We start from the raw sequence: 23,157 nt of genomic DNA, 5'->3' as shown, positions 1-23,157 counted from the left end.
CTGCTGTCCTACAGTAACATAGAGGGAAGTAGCTAGATAGTGTAGCTAATATCAAGCCAGGGTGACAGGCAGCTAATGCACATTTGTTGCTTTTCTAGTCCGATAGAAACAGAATGATTCTGAACAGTCCCAAGTCCCAACTTTGGCAGACAAGTTTCAAATTCTCGCGGAAGTTTCTAGCCACAAGCATAAACTAGCTAGCTGGGGAGGGCTCATTAGGAGGACTGGGCGAACTAAACTGACTGAAATGAATGCGTTAGTCCTCACTCAACATGTGTGATACATTTTGGGCACCAGCCTGATCCCAAGTTTAAAGTTTAGGATATTTGAATTAATCATCATGGACATTTGATGCGGATAGGCCTGTCTGGACCATTTCAATCATTTCTATGATCTGTTGTACATTTTTGAATGGTTTATTAGTTAGGCAACCTGAAGGTTCAAATGAAAATCCAAGTAGCAGAGGACTCACATTAGATCAATCAAACTTGTATTATGCTAAGCCACTTCTATTTCACTGACTTGTCATTCCCTGGCCTGCACACCGAATATTAGCTCCTACCCTGAGACGATATCATTTACTGCAATAATATCATTTATATCATGCAACATTTATCATGATGTACCAGAGTAGCATGGCCTGAGAATCTGTTTTGGAATTACAAAATTAGTAGAGATGATAAGATCAGAAAAACATCTTGATTATCTACAACAGCAGAAGGATCATTGAACCGACTGCCCGTTAATCATAACAAATGAACTGTGGGAAATGTCACAGCTGTCTGGAACAGCTATGCATAACTAATCAACTTCAAAGACAACGCAAGTAAGGCTGTGACGGTCATGGAATTTTGGATGCCGGTAATTGGCCAGGCGTATGACCGCGGCCTCCATAATAACCATTCGAAAAGCAAAGATTGACGCACATCTCCTATCCTCTGCTCCTGACTGCATGTGCTGCCCTAGGAATAGAATGAATAGAACGAGTATCCCCATTCAAGTAAATTATGGCATAATGGGTAGACTGGTGGGCATTGCCAGTGTAAACATGTGAGCAAAGCAGGAAGTAAAAGCAGGAAGTGTAGCTTTCAATATGTACTGTAATTTGTTGATTCAACTCAACTAACATTACAAAAAATACATTCCATTGCCACATGAGCCACATCAGTTAACATAATTTGAATGAACATTCTACATTACCATGAAAATTATTGCATCACTATACCAGGCAGCCATTGCAAGTGTACCCATTAGTTTACCAGTCAAATTGCCAGGGTTAGAGGTTCCAAGCCCGTTCTATTAATTCTATTTCTATGTGTGCTGCTGCTGCTGCATTGTGGGGGGTGTTGCCTAGGCAACCAAAGACTTGTTTGCTACAACACCTTGCTTGTTTCAGCAAGGAGCAACAAAGTTTAATCTTGTTGTTCAGAGTCCATGTTACCACAGAAATGCACTCAACTGCACAAATGCCCGGCCGTCCTGTCTTCAGTCAGCTGTTCGTTCCCCATTTTTTTGTATTTTTTTATAGCGCAGTATTGGTTGAAGCTCAGTGTTCAATTCAAATCTCCCTACCATCATATCTAAGCCAATGTGACACCAATCTCTCGTCATGAGCCATCCGTCTGTTACCGAGAACCACATTTTTCACATTTTTGGACCCAGAACTAGCTCAATATCTAGGCATCGGATAAGAACGAGACTAAAGAGTCTATAAAGTGACCATTTGACTTGCCACCTTTTGGACTGCATACGCTTCTAGGGGCAATAGTCTTTATTACATTTATCGCTCTCAAGTGCTCATATTATGTCCGTTTAGAAAGGGTAATGGGGATACCTAGTCAGATGTACAACTGAATGCATCTTCCGCATTTAACCCAACCTCTCTGAATCAAAGAGGTGTGGTGGGTTGCCTTAATCGACATCTACGTCATCAGCGCCTGTGGAACAGTGGGTTAACTGCCTTGCTCAGGGGCAGAACAACTGATTTTTACCTTGTCAGCTCAGGGATTCGATCCAGAAACCTTTCGGTTTCTGGCCCAACGCGCCTACCTGCCAGGCTACCTGCCGCCCCAGAACCAACTATGTGCTACCTTTTTGTAGCATTTCTGACAATGCTAACATATTTTCAGCCTAATCTCAGAGTTCTAACACCGCTGCTTGCTCCATGCTGCCAGTCATAAGAAGTGTATTCAGACTCTTTACTCAGTACTTTGTTAAAGCACCTTTGGCAGCGATTAAAGCCTCAAGTCTTCTTGGTTATGACGCTACAAGCTTGGCACACCTGTATTTGGGGAGTTTCTCCCATTCTTCTCTTCAGAACCTCTCAAGTTCTGTTAGGTTGGATGGGGAGCGTCGCTGCACAGATATTTTCAGGTCTCTTCAGAGATGTTCAATCGGATTCTAGTCCGGGCTCTGACTGGGTTACTCAAGGACATTCAGAGACTTGTCCTGAAGCCACTCCTGTGTTGTCTTGGCTCTGTGCTTAGAGTCGTTGTCCTGTTGGAAGGGGAACCTTCACCACAGTCTGGGGTCCTGAGCGCTCTGGAGCAGGTTTTCATCAAGGATCTCTCTGTACTTTGCTCTGTTCATCTTTGCCTCAATCCTGACTAGTCTCCCAGTCCCTGCCGCTGAAAAACATCGCCACGGCATGATGTTGCAACCACCATGCTTCACCGTAGGGATGGTGCCATGTTTCCTACAGATGTGACGCTTGGCATTCAGGCCAAAAAGTTAAATTATGGTTTCATCAGACCAGAGAATTTTGTTTCTCATGGTCTGAGAGTCTTTAGGTTTCTTTTGGCAACTCCAAGCGGGCTGTCATATGCCTTTTACTGTGGAGTGGTTTCCATCTAGCCACTCTACCATAAAGGCCTGATTGGTGGAAAGCTGCAGAGTTCTCCCATCTCCACAGAGGAACTAAAGAGTGACCATCAGGTTCTTTTTTGTTCTTCAATTTTTTTACCCCCTTTTTCTCCCCAATTTCGTGGTATCCAATTGTTAGTCGTTACTGTCTTGTCTCATCGCTACAACTCCCGTACGGGCTCGGGAGAGACGAAGGTCGAGAGCCATGCGTCCTCCGAAACACAACCCAACCAAGCCGCACTGCTTCTTAACACAGCACGCATCCAACCCGGAAGCCAGTCGAACCAATGTGTCGGAGGAAACACCATACGCCTAGCGACCTGGTCAGCGTGCACTGCGCCCGGCCCGCCACAGGAGTCGCTAGTGCGCGATGAGACAAGGATATCCCTACCGGCCCAAACCCTCCCTAACCRGGACGATGCTAGGCCAATTGTGCGTCGCCCCATGGACCMCCCGGTTGCGACAGAGCCTGGGCTCGAACCCAGAGTCTCTGGTGGCACAGCTAGCACCGCGATGCAGTGCCTTAGACCACTGCGCCACCCGGGAGGCGTGACCATCGGGTTCTTGGTCACCTCCCTGACCAAGGCCCTTCTCCCCCGATTGCTCAGTTTTGTTGGGCAACCAGCTCTAGGAAGAGTCTTGGTGGTTCCAAACTTCTTCCATTTAAGAATGATGGAGGCCACTGGGTTCTTGGGGACCTTCAATGCTCAACTGTGGTGTCACGATCGTCTATGGGAGAGAGAGAGGACCAAGGCGCGGCGTGTGCAAAATACATCTTCTTTTATTTAGAAGACAGGAAAAACCACACGAAACAAACACTAGACACAAACTAACAAAATAACAAACTGACGACCGTGAAGCTATATCTACCAATAGTGCTGACACAAACACTACACATAGACACAGACATTCCCCATGTCACACCCTGACCTAACTAAAATAATAAAGAAAACAAAGAATACTAAGGCCAGGGTGTGACATGTGGAACCTTATATAGGCAGGTTTGTGCCTTTCCAAATCATGTCCAATAAATTGAATTTACAACAGGTGGACTCCAAACAAGTTTTAGAAACATCTCAATGATGATCAATGGAAACAGGATGCACCTAAGCTCAATTTCGAGTCTTGTAGCAAAGTGTCTGAATACTTTTGTAAATAAGGCATTTCTGATTTTTGTTTTAAATTTACAAAGATTTTGAAAAGCATGTTTTCGCCACAGTCATTATGGGGTATTGTGTGTAGATTGATGAGGAAAATGTGTTATTTAATCCATTTTATAATAAGGATGTAACGTAACAAAATTTGGAAAAAGTCAAGAGGTCTGAATARTTTCGGAATGCACTGTATATATAAATAGTAAAAATAAAGAAAATCCCTTGAATGAGTAGGTGTGTCCAAACTTTTGACTGGTACTATATACATATATTTACAGTTGAAGTCAGAAGTTTACATACACTTAGGTTGGAGTCATTAAAACGAATTTTTCAACCACTCCACAAATTTCTTGTTAACAAACTATAGTTTTGGCAAGTCAGTTAGGACATCTACTTTGTGCATGACACAAGTAATGTTTCCAACAATTGTTTACAGACAGATTATTTCACTTATAATTCACTGTATCACAATTCCAGTGGGTCAGAATTTTATATACACTATTTTGACTGTGCCTTTAAACAACTTGGAAAATTCCAGAAAATGATGTCATGGTTTTAGAAGCTTCTGATAGGCTAATTGACATCATTAGAGTCAATTGGAGGTGCACCTGTGGATGTATTTCAAGTTCTACCTTCAAACTCAGTGCCTCTTTTCTTGACATCATGGGAAAATCAAAAGAAATCAACCAAAACCTCAGAAAAAAATGGTAGACCTCCACAAGTCTGGTTCATCTTTGGAAGCAATTTCAAAATGCCCGAAGGTACCACGTTCATCTGTACAAACAATAGTACGCAAGTATAAACACCATGAGACCACGCAGCCGTCATACCGCTGAGGAAGGAGACGCGTTCTGTGTCCTAGAGATGAACGTACTTTGGTGCGAAAAGCGCCAATCAATCACAGAACAACAGCAAATGACCTTGTGAAGATGCTGGAGGAAACAGGTACAAAAGTATCAATATCCACAGTAAAACGAGTCCTATATCGACATAACCTGAAAAGCCGCTCAGCAAGGAAGTAGCCACTGCTCCAAAACTGCCAGAAAAAAAGCCAGACTACGGTTTGCAACTGCACATGGGGACAATGTACTTTTTGGAGAAATGTCCTCTGGTCTGATGAAACAAAAATAGAACTGTTTGGCCATAATGACCATCGTTATGTTTGGAGGAGAAAGGGGGAGGCTTGCAAGCCGAAGAACACAATTTCAACCGTGAAGCACGGGGGTGGCAGCATCATGTTGTCGGGGTGCTTTGCTGCAGGAGGGACTGGTGCACTTCACAAAATAGATGGCATCATGAGGAGAGAAAATTATGTGGATATATTGAAGCAACATCTGAAGACATCAGTCAGGAAGTTAAAGCTTGGTCGCAAATGGGTCTTCCAAATGGACAATGACCCCAAGCATACTTCCAAAGCTGTGACAAAATGGCTTAAGTACATTCAAGTCAAGGTATTGGAGTGGCCATCACAAAGCCCTGACCTCAATCCAATAGAAAATTTGTGGGCAGAACTGAAAAAGTGTTTGCTAGCAAGGAGGCCTACAACCTGACTCAGTTACACCAGCTCTGTCAGGAGGAATGGGCCAAAATTCACCCAACTTATTATGGGAAGCTTGTGGAAAGCTACCCGAAACGTTTGACTCAAGTTAAACAATTTAAAATATACTGACCTAAGACGGAATTTTTACTAGGATTAAATGTCAGGAATTGTGAAGAACTAAGATTTATATGTATTTGCCTAAGGTGTATGTAAACTTCTGACTTGAACTGTATATCTATATACAGTTCAAAACAAATCAAAATATATTTTATATTTGAAATTCTTCAAAGTAGCCACCCTTTGTCTTTGACAGCTTTGCACACTGTTGGCATTCTCTCAACCAGCTTCATGAGGTAGTCACCTGGAAACCATTTCAATTAACAGGTGTGCCTTGTTAAAAGTTAATTTGTGAAATTTCTAGTTTTGATGTCTTCACTATTATTCTACAATGTAGAAATGTGTAAAAATAAAGAAATTAGTAGGTGTGTCCAAACTTTTGACTGGTACTGTATACATATATTTATTAAAATGTTTGTTGTGACAGTTATTGTATTTTCATGACGGTCTTCATCCATAATCTTTGGTTACGCGGTTATACGCTTAATCGTACCAGGCTTAAATGCAGTTTCTCACGGAAATATTCCCTACATTTTCCATAAAAGCATTCTTGGAAATGCTTGTGGTTTGGAACGTGGACCACCTGAGGGGTATTTTCCTAGCCTATGCGGTTAAAAAGGAAACCGAGATGTTTCATTTAAGTTTTCCATGAAGTGGACGCAGCATACAGTATGTCAGTGAGTTTAAGTGGATGATATCAGTGCAGTGCCGACAATTATGTCATCCCTTGTGCCTCAGTGACAGTTGTGCTTCTGACTAACAATCTCTCATTCCAGAGGAAGTACACATTAGGAGGAGAGAAACGGAAAGACCCGGATTCCTCCAGAATGACAATAGGGTTATTCATTTGTCAGGAAGGAAGCGGTCTCTTGTAGAATGCTAATGTAAGGCTGGCTGTCCATTTATTTAATTTGCGTGGGACACATGCTTAAAGACTGGAAGTGGATGAAAGAAGCATAGCCTAATCACAGAGAGATGCAGAGAATATAGAATATAGCCTTTGGGTCGAACTGCAGAACAATTGGTCTTGTATAGACGATAAGGGCTGTGATGTAATCACCTCTCTGGGTACACCGTGAACTCTGTATTACAGTATTATTAGCTCTCTATATGACTCTAATTAAATAGACATGGGTAGTGTCCATCAGATTCTGATATATATCCCTCTGTCATTGATTCTCTGTGGCGTCTCCAGCTCCATAGACTTATAAAATGGCATGAATAATCCACATAACAGTAAAGAGTTACCGGACCCTAGAATATTCTGTCTTGTCTAGCATTATTTTTCTAAGCCCGAAAATATACTTTGGAAATCGTATTAACCGTAGAATCATGGTACGTAAATGTGTCAATGGAACATACACAGACACACATTGTGCACCAACAACGAGCCTGATTTAGCATCAGAACGTTTCTATACACTAAATGCTCCTTTCTTCCTCTTCTCCGTATCTTTGTATCTCTTTAGAAGAAAAACCCTTCTCCATTCATTCTAGATCTGCAGCTGTTGAGTAGGGTGGCTGTCTGTCCTTCATGTTTTACGCCCTGAATTTATAGCCCTCAGCTGTAGAGAGACAACCTTAAACTCTGTCTTCTATAGGATGGCCACAGCAGCTGCCTGGGATGTCCTCGCTGGCTCCTCATGTAAAAGACATTGATGAAAACGACTCAGGCCCTGAAAGTTGATAATGCCCTAATTTGATATGGCTCCCCCCATCAGCTGTTAGTGAGGTTCTTATCTAGTTCTGTTGGTGTTTAGACCATCACAAATTAGGAATATAACATGGATATAGTTTTGCTTGGATGTTAATTATTGTGGAGCTCTAGTTTACCACCCATTGGTGACTGCTGTATTTCACTGTCTTATGCTGCGTTTACACAGGCAGCTGAATTCTGATCTTTTGCCACTAATTGACTAATCAGATATTTTGCCGATAATTGGGCAAAAGATCAGATTTGGGCTGCCTGTGTAAATGCAACCTCAGTGTCTTGTTATAGTCTTCTAGGGCAACTGGTTGTGAGACAAGAAAAGCTGCATACGTGTATCCAATCATAGACAAGTTGTAACGCTATTTCCGATGACTATAGTTTAAGATACAATACTGACTGAACACAGTTGGGTTGCCCAGCGTAAACAAAGCCACATGCAGGTATACGCCCATTTGTGCAATGCAATCATGTAAATCACATGCTAAGAGACTACCGTGCTACCTCTGTCGGTGCTGTAGCTGTGTGGGCTTTGGCATCAGAAGAAGGACTCATGCTTTTACGAGGCAAGCAGCTGTGAGGGACAACATTAGCCACACTGACTCATTACACAGAGTGGCCTGAACACATTGGACCAATTTATTCCCGGTATTATTGGCAGCAAATTCAGGGAAACAGTCCTGGCTGGTTGTCTTATGGTTTTAGGAAATCCACATAAGGGGGTCTTGCGACTCCCTTCACCCCTTCCAGCTCTCTTTCCTGGCCCTCTCTCTCTCTCCCCCCAGGCTGTACTGGAGCAGCTGTTGGCCAGCATGTCAGTGGGTAATCCCTAGAATAGAGACTACTAATGAGGCCTGAGCTCTTCAGGAAGACCTGGCCCTCAACTCTCCAGAGGAAAAGCCACATCACACAGCCCATTAAGTGATGAGGTTCCCCTGCTGCCTCCGGGGGTCTCCTGGGGTATCCGGGGGGACAGGGGGTCAATATGACGTCAGATCACATCCATAAAAAATATGGATATTCTGTTCAATCTTTAGCTCAAGTTGACTGATATTATTGCTCATATGTGGTCTAGTTTTGGTAATCAGTGGCTGTATTGGAGGTGATGTGGTTTCTCCTCTCCTAGGCAATCAGCAATTAGTACAGGGAGGTGTGCTCTTCACCTCTGCTAGGCAATTAGCAATTAGTGTTAGTACTTCAGTCTCCCCTGTCATTGGTGGTCTCGCCTGCAAAACTAAGACCGTTCAGTCGAGTTATTTGAGGAAGGAAAGAGAGGAAGGTGCCACACCACCCTCTCACTTGAGTATCATAGCTGGTTATTTTCTGATGGTCTCATTTTGCTCTTTTGTAGCATTGTCAACTGCACTATACAGACAGAAGTATGTGGACACCCCTTCAAATTAGTGGATTCGGCTATTTCAGCTACACCCGTTGCTGACAGGTGTATAAAGTCGACCACACAGCCATGCAATCTCCATAGACAAACATTGGCAGTGGACTGGCCCATACTGAAAGGCTCAGTGACTTTCAACGTGGCCCCGTCATAGGTTAAATGCCATCTTTCCAACAAGCCAGTTTGTCAAATTTCTGCCCTGATAGAGCTACCCTGGTCAACTGTAAGCGCTGTTATTGTCAAGTGAAGTGGAAACGTCTAGAAGCTCAGCTGTGAAGTGGTAGGCCATACAAGCTCACAGAACGGGACAACCGAGTGCTGAAAATCGTCTGTCCTCGGTTGCAACACTCACTACCAAGTTCCAATCTGCCTCTGGAAGCAACGTCAGCACAACTGTTTGCAGGAGCTTCATGAAATGGGTTTCCGTGGCCGAGCAGCCGCACACAAACCTAAGATCGCCATATACGCAATGCCAAGCGTCGGCTGGAGTGAAGCTTTACCATCTGTCAGTCCAAGGGACGAATCTGGGTTTGGGGGATTCCAGGAGAGTGCTAACTGCCCCAATGCATAGTGCCAACTGTAAAGTCTGGGGTTGTTTTTCATGGTTCAGGCTAGGCCCCTTAGTTCCATTGAAGGGAAATCTTAACGCTACAGCATACAATGACATTCTACATGATTCTGTGATTCCAACTTTGTGGCAACAGTGTTGCGACAGCCCTTTCCTTTTTCAGCATGACACAAAGCGTGGTCCATACAGAAATGGTTTGTTGAGCTCGGTGTGGAAGAACTTGACTGGCCTGCACAGAGCCTGGAAGCAAGTCCCCGCAGCAATGTTCCAACATCTAGTGGAAAGCCTTCCCAGAAGAGTGGAGGCTGTTATAGCAGCAAAGGGGGGACCAACTCCAGATTAATGCCCATGATTTTGGAATGAGATGTTCGACTTTTGGTCATGTAGTGTATGTGTGTGTTTTCTAAACCTGTTCGCTCCTCTCCCTGTAGGCTTTACAGACGTTCCCCACCCCTTGGCTGCAACCCTTCTAATTGAATGTACCCTCCGCGCACAACATGTGGAATTCCTGGTCTCCGGCAGCGTTTGGAACTGCCGCTCTGCAGTCAAGAACGCCGACTTCATCTCAGCCTATGCTGCCCTTCATTCTAGAGTTTTTGGCCCTGACGGAGACATGGATCACCCCAGATAACACTGCTACTCCACCGGCTATCTCTGCATCTGACTAGTTGTCCTCTTATAGTCTGAGAGCATTTGGATGTCGCGGTGGTGGCACGGGGCTACTCATTTCTCCTAAGTGTGATTTTCTCTTTTCTCCCTCATTCACCTGTCCATTTCCTCATTTGAATTCCATGCTGTCACTTGTCCACTCAAGCTCAGCATTGTCATCTATCGCCTGCCAGATGCCCTTAGAGTTCCTCAATGCGCTTGACACCTTCATAAGCACATTTACTGACGATGACTCACCGCTCATTGTACTGGGTGACATCAACCTCCCGACGACTGCCTTCGATTCATTTCTTTACACCATTTTCTTTCTATGTCTGCACCACATACTCTCACAACTGGTTTTCCAGAGAGCTCGGTTCTAGGCCCTCTTCTCTCTATACAGTCACTCGGCTCCATCTTATCCTCACATGATCTCTCCTATCATTGCTATGCAGATGACACACAACTACTTTTCTCCTTCCCCCCTTCTAACACCCAGGTGGTGACACGCATCCCTGCGTGCCTGTCAGATATCTCAGCTTGAATGTCAGCCCACCACCTCAAGTCAGAACTGCTCTTCCTCCCAGGGAAGGCCTGCCAGCTCCAAGACCTCTCAATCACGGTTGACAACTCCAGTGCCCCCCTTCCAGAGTGCAAAGAACCTTGCGTGACCCTGGACAACACCCTGTTCTCTACAAACATCAAAGCAGTGACTCGCTCCCGCAGCTTCATTCGCTACAACATCCGTAAAGTACGCCCCTACATTGCACAGGAAGCGGTGCAGGTCCTGATCCAGGTACTTTTTATCTCCCATCTGGACTACTTCAACTCGCTGTTGGCTGGGCTCCCTGCTTGTGCCATCTAATCCCTGCAATTTATCCTGAGCGCCACAGCCCGCCTGGTGTTCAACCTTCCTAAGTTCTCCCATGGCACCKCGCTCCTCCACTGGCTTCCAGACGAAGCTCGCATCCATTACAAGACAATGGTACTTGCCTACGGAGCAGCAAGAGGAACTGCCCCTCCATACCTTCAGGCTATGCTCAAACCCTAAACCCCAACCCGAGTACTCCGTTCTGCCACCTCTGGTTTCTTGGCCATCCCAACCCTACAGGAGGGCAGCTACTGCTCAGCCAACTCAAAGCTTTTCTCTGTCCTGGCACCGCAATGGTGGAACCAGCTTCCCCCTGAAGCTAGGACAGCAGAGTCCCTGCCCATTTTCCGAAAACATCTGAAACCTTAACTCTTCAAATAGTATCTTAAATAATCCCGCAGCATCCGCATGCCCTTCTCCCGTAATCTAACATGCGCACTTAACTTTTTTACCCCCTACTAGAACTGACTTTGCTGTTTGCTACTTTATTAAGGACAAATGTGCTTACTATAACTGAAATATGTGGTTGTCCCACCTAGCTATTGTTAGATGAATGCACTAACTGTAAATTGCACTGGATAATAGTGTCTACTAAATTACTAAAATGTGAATATATAATGTAGTGTCTTCCTGTGTGCTGTGCATTGATTTAGTCGTTCCATGTTAACTGCTTTATAGTGGTTTAACAGGTTGACCAAAGTGGTTACTCAGTCGGTGAGGTCCTCTAAGCTGTCATCAACCAAGTCATAACCTGAAGATAATTTCCGCTGTAGGGGGAGGGAGGAGGGGAGTTGAAGGGCTCCCTCCCCAGGGTGTTAATCTGCTCTTATGAGTAAAGAGCTTGTTGTCGATGACTGACGGGCACCAGATCACGGATGGATGGTGTGGCGCTGCTGGACGGGCGGGGACATAGATACGGTTGCACATTCCGTTGGTGTCATGTTTCAGCTGAGATATGAAGCACCTGGCTGGAGTTTGACGCTTTCAGTAACTGATCACTCGAGGGGGCTGACATGGCTTTCAGGGAACTAGTTGAAAGCAGATCACCGTGAATCCTCTCTCGGCCGCCCCACTCTCTGAGAGGAGACAACTAGAGTGGGACCAGGAAATGTATTTTCTCTCCYATATAGGGCCATTTGTCACTCAGTATTGGAATTGTGAGAAAGTTTTATGATACAATGCCCGCCTTCATGGCATGCTTATCTGAATCAGTGAAGAATGAATCCGTACAGCAAGAATCAGATTTCCCAATAGGTGGGCTGTAAAAAAGAAGTATGTGATCTGCTAGAAGAGGTAGAAATGCTCCTTTGACTTCACTGTTCTGCTCCATAAAAAAAGTGTGTGGGCTGCAGCCAAAGCCTTCCTCCTCAGGGCAGCCTTTTAACACCATTGTTATCAGGTGACCTGCTTGAATCAACACCACCAAGTCAAAATCGGATTCCCTGTTSCCACTGAAGCATGGCATAGTAAAGGAAAGGCACTCTGTCACCTTGGCGGGAAAGCTCCTTTGATGCTTTAAACATTAATTAAGCAGTTGCAGTGTAGTTATTCTTTAACGTTTTATACTTCCTGTGTGCAGTCTGTGTGTACAGTATCTACAGTGTAGGTGATAAGTAACACACTACAGACTACATTATGTGCGAGGGTATGTGGGTGCACAATCGCTTCCCTGTTGCGTGCTCAATACGTATGCTTCGTTGCTGCATCTACATGTGACTGGAGACTTCACCTCTGTGCTAGTTTAGCCAGGTCACTCATAGATACCACCCTGACAGAAATAGGGTGCAATCATCACGTGAGTGGGGACAGGGCACAATACCAGTTTGGTCCAGTTTTAAAACGACGACCACTCCCCWTACTCACACACATTCCTTTCAATACTTTGTCACCCTCCAGAAATACACTCACACTGAGGTGTAGCTGCCATATTTTTACAATCAGACAGCTGCCCAAGCAGTCACTCCCCTGAGGGTAGGCGTAAAGTGCCCTACATGCAGGACAATAATGGAGTCAATGAATATGAGTGAAAATACAATTTGTGGAGGGAGTCTTGCTGTGAGTGAAGGGTTTGTTGAGCCTACTTGATATGACTACTGTATATCGTAACCCTGGGGAGACACCGTGTGTACCGGCCACATTAACAAGCCACATTATCAAGCCACATTAACATCCACCACTCGAAACCAAAGACGTGCTGTTATATTGCACTCAACATTAGCAAAATGTTCCTAACAACGAAGTGGATACTGAATCCTGATATTAAATGTTCATATGTACTTTTTAAGTTCATTCCCAGAATATTGTGTCATAATCCTCAAAAAAAAATTATAGCATGGGGTAATAAAGAGATGTCCTTGAGACTGATGATGTCATCCACAGAGAATGCGTGATATGGATTCCATTCTGCAAAGAGTTGGCCTATTTCTTGAAAAATATGATTGAGAGGGTGAACAATAACCAAGAACATTGTTTTATTTGTTAGAAAACCTTGTTTCCCAATACCTGAACAAACAATAGTGAACCAACGGTGTGAGTCTCACCATTGTCAAGATATGACATGTTCCTCAACAACGGTGTGAGTCTCACCGCTGTCAAGATATGACATGTTCCTCATAGGCATTCCAAAAGTGATGTTCCCTTCAGCTAGGCAACATTAGGTGTAGCGTAAATTAAGCAATTTAAAAGAACAGAAAGCGCGTTACATTGTATTGTCTTTTTGTCTCCTCAATGCCTTGATTTGTCTCAACTCTCCTAACCCCATGTATGCAAGAACACGCTTGTCATTGGAGCAGCACATTCTGAGTTTATGACCACCCAGAGCTGTAGAACTAGCTGCTCTGGCTAATCATTTGCATTTTACTGTGCAGACCTGTCAAAGGCTAATATGTTTGAACTGTTGCATGGATCGAAAGTAGTGCAGTATAAAGGAAATGGGGTGCCATTTGGGACGCACSCTAAAAGTGTGTACACCCTTTGGCCTTTAAGTCACTAATGCTGTGTTTAGACTGATATATATCAGTCATTGGTCTTTTGAAAAAGTACTGGCACCTGTGATTGGTCAAAAGACCAATTAGTGGAAAAAAGATCAGAATGTGGCTGCCTGTGTTAACGCAACCACAGTTCTGCTTTAAGAGGGCTGCTTTTAGACCAGGGGATCAAATCTGCCCACTCTCATTGAAGCCATGGAAGTTCAAGGATGACCACGGTACTGCAGGCATTATTAGCAGAAAACAGGATCCCCATTATAGTGAATTAAAAAATGACATTCTTCGCAGTAAATTTTAGTGTAAGCAAAAAAAATGTTTTGAAGACAATCATGGTACCAATAATTTATTCTACACCAGATGTATGTCCTTGAACTGATTATTTTAAAATTGCCCACAAATTAAGTTATAAGGATAATTAAGTTGCTAATGGCAGCCTGCAGTACCCCGGTCGGCCTTCAACTTGAGTTACCTAATGAGAGGGGGCAGCACTGAGCTAGGCTGCAATGTCACTTCCTGGAGTAGCTCAAACTGTGCATGATATGTCTCCATGAGACCCCGTCTTAACCGACCTAATTTGGCTTCAATGCGCTAGTGACATAGGAATGAATGGTGTCACGTGGTCAATGGCTTTGTCCATTCATATAAACAGTCATTGGTTTACAGTGCTTGACTTGGAATGAAATAGGTGTCGGTACTCATTTTGGGTGCCAGTATTGTTTATATTTAGGTGCAACAGCTCCACAATACTTTTGATAATGTTCTATAAGAAGAACAGGAGCTCAAGCAGAGAACATTTTAGGTGCCGGTAGTCCTGCACCTAAAATGTAGGTGCTGGAACTCGTGCCCAAGTCAAGCACTGTTGGTTTAGACAGGCTGCCCAAGTCTGATATTTTTTCACTAATTGGTATTTTGACCATTTAGATCTGAAAAAGATCTGATGTGAAAATATCTGATGTGATTTGTCAAAAATATCAGATATGGGCTGCGCYTGTAAACACACCCTAAACACAGCCGAGGAGTGATTCATAAATCAATATGAAACTAGGGCCAAGCATGAAACACCCAGACAGTTCTTCTGGTAAACGGTTAACCTTAGATTGAGAGCAGCTTTAGCATGCACACTCATATAAGTAAGGAGGGTAATACTTTCACTCTTGCTTTATTGCCTTTGATGAGTTAATTTTTCTCTGTGTTTGCAGGAAGACTGTTGAAGACCCTTCTCGCTCTGCTCTACTCAGCTGTCAATCAACCAGGATCAGCAGATTTATCATGAAAATCAAGTCACCTGGATGGAAGTTATGAAAAGGTGAAAAGGGATTTGTTTATGGTCAATACGTGATTTTATGTTGTCATGTCTGTCCCTTATATTGTGTCAATAGTCTGCTGTATGATAGGAAACCAGCCCTAGAGAGTGTACCTATGAATAAAGTCAACTAAAAGAACTCAGACATTAATACAGACACACTCTCACATACGTACCACAAATCCCCTCATTAACACATTATCAGAGGTGATTTCACTTCACACCTCGTCAGGAACCTGACCCCAGGTCTAGACAGGGTTTGAGGGACGTCCCTAGGGAATATTTAAACAGTGGTCATCACCTTTCCTTCCTCTCTCGCCACTCAGTTTACAACCCGTTGCTTATTGGCTTTCTAACCGGGGCTCGTATTCATAAAGCGTCTCAGTGTATGATTGCTGATCTAGGATCCGTTGTTCCTTTTAGATCATAATAAATACGATCACATGGACAAGGGGGACCTGATCCTATATCAGCACTTCCACACAGTGACACTTTATGAATTCAGGCCCAGGGGTTTTATGAGGGTCAGAATTGAAATAAAATACATGAAAGAAATAAGTAGCTTTGTGTTGTTACATACTGCTCACTTCCTCTTTTCTTAGTCATGCTGATGTTGAAGACCCACCCTGAAACGGTACACTGTGAACTGTACTGTGACCGGGAAGTACCTAATGTCACAAATATCATGTACTACCAAATCCACTTACCACAACCTTATTCTAGTGAAAGGGACAGTCCATATACAAAGTCTCACCTACCGAAGCGAACTGGGGTGTGCATATGTGTGTACTATACAGAAAGTGCTTCATTATCATAGTCTTGGGGAAAGGGGAAGCAATAGACCATGCACTACTACATAAAACATGTATAATTCCCTAACAGGCAGGCCTGCAAAACCCATTGGGTCTATTAAATGATGTCATATTCACATCTATTACGCTTAACATAATTAAACACAAGTCAGTTCTCAGTGGAACGGAACACTGGGATGTAAAAGAGGATATGATAAGTTGTGCAATGTATTGTTTTATGGGGACTGAGGTCAGTCCCATGTATGTACATGTACGTACGTGTGTGTGCGTGCACGTGCACGCATCTCTGTCTCTGTGTGTGTGTGTGCCTGCATGTCTGTGTATGTATCTCTGTGTATCTGTTTGTCTGTGTTTGACTGACAATGGTACAGTATAGGCCAGCGTTTCCCAAGCTCAGTCTTCTTGCATGTTTTGGGTTTTCCCCTAACACTACACAGCTGATTCAAAGCTTGATGATTAGTTGATTATTTGAATCAACTGTGTCGTGGTAGTGTAAAAAACAAAACGTGCACCCTTTGGTGTCCAGAGGACTGAGCTTGGGAAACCCTGGTCTAGGCTGAAATATGTTGAGGCCATGCTCCTGCTGCCTGTATTTTCCACTTTTTATTGCCTGTATTTTCCACTTTTTATTGCCTGTATTTTCCACTTTTTATTGCCTGTGTCCTGAATGCTTTGTACTCCTGTGACTGGCCAGTGTCAGTAGCTGTCACGTTCCATCCATCTGTACTAATCCGTCTTTGTCAATCAGAAAGTCTGAATAAATCTCTCACTTTGGCAGAAGTTCATTTGACTGTTTGTTTCTTACAGGCAGTCAGCGTTCATTCTTTACACTAAACCAAACACTGACACTGAACCTGGATTTTCTGTGTAACTACCTTCTACACTCTTAGAAAAAAAGGTGCTATCTAGAACCTGAAAGGGTTCTTCGGATGTCCCCATAGGAGAACCCTTTGAATAATACTTTTTTGGTTCCAGGTAGAATAGAACCCTTTTGGATTCCATGTAGAACTCTTTTCACAGAAGAGTCTACATGGAAACAAAAAGGGTTCTACCTGGAACCAAAAAGGGTTCTCCTATTGGGACACCCGAAGAACACTTTTGGAACCCTTTTTTCTAAGAGTGTAGATAGACTTGATAGACCACATGCACTTACATACAAAGGTGTCACACTAACATACAACACATACAAAACATACCCTCACCTGTGCACATTCTCTTAAAACACGAGAGTTAAACAACATCTTTCTATACAGTTACAGGGATTTTTATACCAGTCATTTACAGATTACATTGCAGACACTAGCTTGTTCAAACATGATTCAAAAATGACTCACAAAATGGATTATTTTAATTCCACCCCACCCACTCCTTAATCTCCATTATATAACTTTCACTAAGGTACTGTACATTCCCCAACAATAGATGTTGCCTTTGTACAGGAAGCCACAGGACCACAGAAGATGTCTAGATTAGACACCTCATTTTGTTTCATTGTGCTCTCTCTCTCACTCTCTTAACTTTTAAGTTCAATTGGATCCGAAAGAAAGTGAGAGAGTTAAACAAACAGAGATCTCATTAAAATGAAACCCGCTGTCAACTCCATCCTCCCACTCCTTCCCTCCACAGGGGGACTGGAATGTCCTGTCATCCATTTCCTCCCACTCAGAAACACTGTGCTGGTGTGGTGATAGCATCTAGAGGTACAGGATCTAGGTAATGAATGAACTGGGATGCCCACACACTGACGATGGGACCCTGGACAACCTGACACCAAGTATGGAAAAGGATGACTGACTTTCCCACCAAAGTCCCGTATCATCGGAGGTGGCCACAGCCAATTGAACACACACACACACATTCTCACATTCCACACAGGCAGATGCCTTGCCACACACAGGACTCAAACCTACACTGACATACTGCATACACAACTTATCCACACACCATAATTCACATGCCACAAGATGGTTTGTGCATGCTGTGTTGCGGCATTGCTGCTCTTGGTCTTATTAAGGTGTTACTGTAACCTGTACTGTATAGCAGCTGAAGATATTCTACCCACACAGTCTATTTGATGAGTTTAGGACTCATCGAGGGAGATTCTGACGATTAGTGATTGAGAAATCACCTCCCTATGGCACGGATTCATTTGAGCTCTTACTGGAAGGATCTTTATGTCAACTGAAAGTGAAGATATAAGTACTTTTTCCAATAACATTTTGTCTATGTCTACATGTTTGTGGTACAAACCAAAGCCGAATAGGAGTTCTATCTTTACAGTTCTCACTTTTCCTTCCCATGACTTCACAATCTCTGTGAATGGAATCATGTTCTATTGTTGCCTAACCTGTTTCGATGGGTTGGCTTAACATACACGTGCAGTATAGGGAGCTAATTACGACAGCAAAAGAGGAGAGGGGATCAGCTCTCACACTGAAAGGCATATTTGTGTTAACACTGTTTCTATACTCATACATTACCATACATTAGCTGTTCATGATCTGCAGTGGCATGTGACTGAATATCCATACATTTGATAACAACAGTTTCACACTGTGAAGCATATTAGTGTTCACACTATTCACAAATACATGTAGAGTATATTCCTACATTATCTGTAACTTAGCCGTAGTGGAAGCTGACTGAATTTCAATACATGTGATAATGTCTTGGTTATCTTGATTTCAGCCATTAAAGCAAGGCCTACAGGGCAGGGTCATTGTCACTATTTGAGTTACATGGGTCAAATCAGGGTCATGTCTGTTACTCACCCCGGCAACACAACGTTAAAGGAAAAGGTTGTTAACTTACAGAGAACTCCCCTATGAGAACTCCCTATGTTTTCCCTCACAGTGGGGAAATTGAGTGCAGCAGGTGAGAAAGAACGTAAACAGCCCAAACCACAAGATATCCTGCTGTTCATTTCAATGTCATTTTATTTGAATCACTTAATAACTGTGTAACAACATGTTACTACAATAATAGAACTGTGTTAGTAAACAGGTACACAAGGGAACTTTATGTAAAACATTGGTATTCAGACCAGAAGTTTAATATGTATGCATTAAGTGGTGATTATATGTACAACAATGTAAATGTTCATAAAAATGGTAGTTAACAATGACAAAATGTACTGTAAAAGTAGATGTTACGCAGTGTAAACCCTCTCTTCACAAAAAAAAGCACCAATTAGAAGTCACATAAGAGTTGTGAGGAGTTTTAATCCAGCTAAGTGATAGTCCACTCTTTGATGTTAGGTCAATACCTCTTTCGGGGAGGATGAAAGAACAAAACTTTCTTGCCAACAATCAATCTCTCAATGTATGACCATGTAGTGTTTTAAATTCAGCTCTTTATCAGCAATAGTGACATTATGGATTAAATAAAGCTTTATCGCCCAGGCAGGAAAAGGCTGGGCTGTCTGCCTCTCTCTCTGATCACGCTCACTGCCTTTTGATGTGGCCCWCTGTTTGTTCACCAGCGCCAGCGGTCTGCGCTCCCATTGAGCAATCTGCCACTGGCTAAATCCCTTTCTCCTCGCTGGGCAGCAMCAGCATTGTTTGCATTTACACTGGGAGGTGTGAAACATGCAGTCTCATTCACACCTCCCTAGCGCCAGTCCTTTTTTTTTGTCGTCGGCTCCGCTGACCAGTCCACACCTGAGGTCAGACACTTCAACCACTGGTCGTAATACCTCTTGACCGTGACCCAGTATTCTGTTGTGAAGCCACTCCTAAAGGTACCGTGTCCATATTAGGACATCCTCAGCCTCAGCATGACTTATTTCACATTCAGCACTTCTTTCAGTCGAATTCAAATGTGGGTCTACAATGAGAATGCTTCATCGACAGCATAGCTTCTCACTATGTGGCTAGTTTCACTATCAATCAGTAGAATCTACTAAACTGCTTCTGTAATAAATGTTGGCTTCCTCAAAAAAGCTCCACATTTTCCCAAAATAGAGACATGATGTGTTGTATGGAGAGAAATTGTATTAATGTGTCTGAAACGTGTCTGAAACATCAAAACAATTTTCTCAGTCTAATTCTTACATTATCTGTCTATTGAAGTTGAGGGTTGTGAGGGACTCGACTGCTAAACTTTGAGTACAGTATAAGTACTAGTCAATGTCTCGGGCAACAATCCAAAGGTTTCACTACAAGTGATATGGATCCCAGATTGAATGGCAACCTTGTAATTCAAGATCAAATATTTATCTGAGATTTCAACCCCCCCCCCCCCCAATTGTTTTAAATATATATTATTGTTGATATTCCATTGAAATTCATTGAGCAGCACACTGTATACAGTATTTTGTATTGATAAGAGAAGTTACACTACTTGTCATTCACCACCATCTGAGACATTTGCTAAGCTAAAACACTTCCTAAAGCGGAAACCAAAACCTCTGAGTTCAGTTCCTCATAGCCTGAGGACTAGAACTTACACACCATAAATGGAAGAGAGTTCATTCACAAATTGCACTTGGTCAGACCATGACATAGAACATGGAGAAGAGCTGCAGTGCTTACCAACAGCCTGGGATTTGTTTAATTGGGCTTATAATGGCACTTTTGTAATGACACCGTGCATAACTTCTCACGCCCTGATCTGTTTCACCTGTTCCTGTGATTGTCTCCACCTCCTGCAGGTGTCGCTTATTTTCCCCAGTGTATTTATCCCTGTGTTTCCTGTCTCTCTGTGCCAGTTTGTCTTGTATGTTAGTCAAGTCAACCAGTGTGTTTTTCCCGTACTCTTTTTCTATTCTCTTTTTCTAGTCTTCCCAGTTCTGACCCCTGCCTGACTCTGGACTACTTTCCTGCCTGCGTGATCATTCTGCCTGCCCTGACCTTGATTCTGCCTGCCTGCCCTTCGGTACCTATTGGACTCTGATCTGGTTTTGACCTTTTTGCCTGTCTACGACCATTCTCTTGCCTACCCCTTTGGATTAATAAACACTGTAAGACTTCAACCATCTGCCTCCTGTGTCTGCATCTGGGTCTCACCTTGTGCCTTGATATAACTGTTAAAATGCCTTGCTATAACTGTTAACATGGTTTCTCTGTACAATTATAATTAGAAAACAAAGAGTGGGAAATAGATACACAAGTATGTGGATACCACTTCAAATTAGTTGATTTGGCTATTTCAGCCACACCCATTGCTGACAGGTGTATAAAATCGAGCACACAGCCATGGAATCTCCATAGACATACTGTACATTGGCAGTAGAATGGCCATACTGAAGAGCTCAGTGATTGAAGAGCTCAATGTGGCACCGTCATAGGATGCCACCTTCCCAACACGTCAGTTCGTAAAATGTCTGCCCTGCTAGAGCTGCCCGAGTCAACTGTAAGTGCTGTTATTGTGAAGTGGAAAGTCTAGGATCAACAACGGCTCAGCTGCAAAGTGGTAGGCCACACAAGCTCTCAGAACGGGGCCGCTGAGTGCTGAAGCACGTAGCGCGTAAAAGTAGTCTGTCCTCGGTTTCAACACTCACTACCGAGATTCGAACTGCCTCTGGAAGCAACGTCAGCACAATAACTTTTGTCGGGAACTTTATGAAATGGCTTTCATTGGCCGAGCAGCTGCACACAAGCCTAAGATCACCATGCGTAATGCCAAGCGTCAGCTGGAGTTATGTAAAGCTCGCCGCCAGTGGAAACGTGTTCTCTGGAGTGATGAATCATGCTTCACCATCTAGCAGTCCGACAGACAAATCTGGGTTTGGCGGATGCCAGGAGAACACTCCCTGCCCCAATGCATAGTGTCAACTGTAAAGTTTGGTGGAGGAGGAATAATGGTCTGGGGCTGTTTTTCATGGTTCGGACTAGGCCCCTTAGTTCCAGTGAAGGGAAATCTTAAGGCTACAGCATACAATGTCATTCTGGACAATTCTGTGCTTTCAACTTTGTGGCAACAATTTAGGGAAGGCCCTTTCCTGTTTCACCATGACAATGCCCTCGTGCACAAAGCGAGGTCCATATATAGAAATGGTTGGTCGACATCGGTGTGTAACAACTTAACTGGCCTGCACAGAACCCCAACCTCAACTCCGTCGAACACCTTTGGAATGAACTGGAATGCTGACTGCGAGCCAGGCCTAATCGCCCAACATCAGTGCCCGACCTCACTAATGCTCTTGTGGCTGAAAGAAAGCAAGTCTCCACAGAAATGTTCCAACATCTACTGGAAAGCCTTCCCAGAAGAGTGGAGGCTGTTATAGCAGCAAAAGGGGGACCAACTCCATATTAAAGCCCTTGATTTTGTAATGAGATGTTCGACGAGCACCATGTAGTGTAGGTTGTTTTAATGWATGCTCTCTTTCATTGCTAACGCATAAAATTATACTTTTTTCCTCTATCAACAGTTGGCTTATGAATTCTTGAGAAATCACATTCTGAGTGGACAATGTCTTCATAATGATTCTATGTTGACACGTTGTACCAATTACGCTTCTGTTAAACCACATTACTCATTCCTTTGTAGTTTCACAAACGTATAAATGTAAGCCGCGGTATCGGTTTACAGTTAAGGTGCCCTAACTTTCTGGGAGCAGAGTTTTTTTCTTGCAACATCTTAGTCATTTGAATCTAAACAAACTGATGTTTACCCAATGAGAGCAGAGCGGTTAAAACACTGTGGGTAATGTCAAGGTATTGGCCTTGGTCTTGCAGAAAACCGACAATGTACAATTGCATTAGTGGAAGACAATTATGATCATTAAACATTGTTAAAGGAACATTAAAATCCTCCCATTTTTCCTCTTCTCGATGTAACCATGTGCATTAGTTAAGATCCATGGGGTAATTCTTGATGGGAGAGACAGGTAGTGCTGCCATGACATAGACTGACTGACCAGGTGAATCCAGGTGAAAAGAATGATCCCTTATTGATGTCACTTGTTAATACCACTTCAAATCAATGTTGATGAAGGGGAGGAAACAGGTTAAAGAAGTATGATTTTTAAGCCTTGAGACAACTGAGACATGGATTGTGTGTGTGTGTGTGCCATTCAGCGGGTGAATGGGCAAGACAAAAGATTTAAGTGCCTTTGAACGGGGTATGGTAGTAGGTGCCAGGCGCCGGTTTGAGTGTGTCAACTGCAATGCTCCTGGGGTTTTCATGCTCAATAGTTTCCTGTGTGTATCAAGAATGGTCCACCATCCAAAGGACATCCAGCTAACTTGACACA

General features: G+C 43.3%; 1 long non-coding RNA gene across 1 annotated transcript in view; it reads left to right on the top strand.

The window, feature by feature from the left end:
* Nucleotides 1–20,934, top strand: part of LOC111953931 (uncharacterized) — a 43,512-nt gene extending 22,578 nt beyond the window's left edge. The window contains exons 2-3 of the long non-coding RNA XR_002875925.2: nucleotides 15,047–15,153; nucleotides 17,589–20,934. This is a non-coding gene — a long non-coding RNA (uncharacterized lncRNA). The remainder of the gene's footprint in view (nucleotides 1–15,046; nucleotides 15,154–17,588) is intronic.
* The last annotated feature ends 2,223 nt before the right edge of the window (nucleotides 20,935–23,157 follow it).

This window comes from Salvelinus sp. IW2-2015, linkage group LG27 (assembly GCF_002910315.2).
Source record: "Salvelinus sp. IW2-2015 linkage group LG27, ASM291031v2, whole genome shotgun sequence".
NCBI classification, from domain to species: Eukaryota; Metazoa; Chordata; class Actinopteri; order Salmoniformes; family Salmonidae; genus Salvelinus; species Salvelinus sp. IW2-2015.
This window is presented reverse-complemented; position numbering and strand designations above follow the sequence as displayed.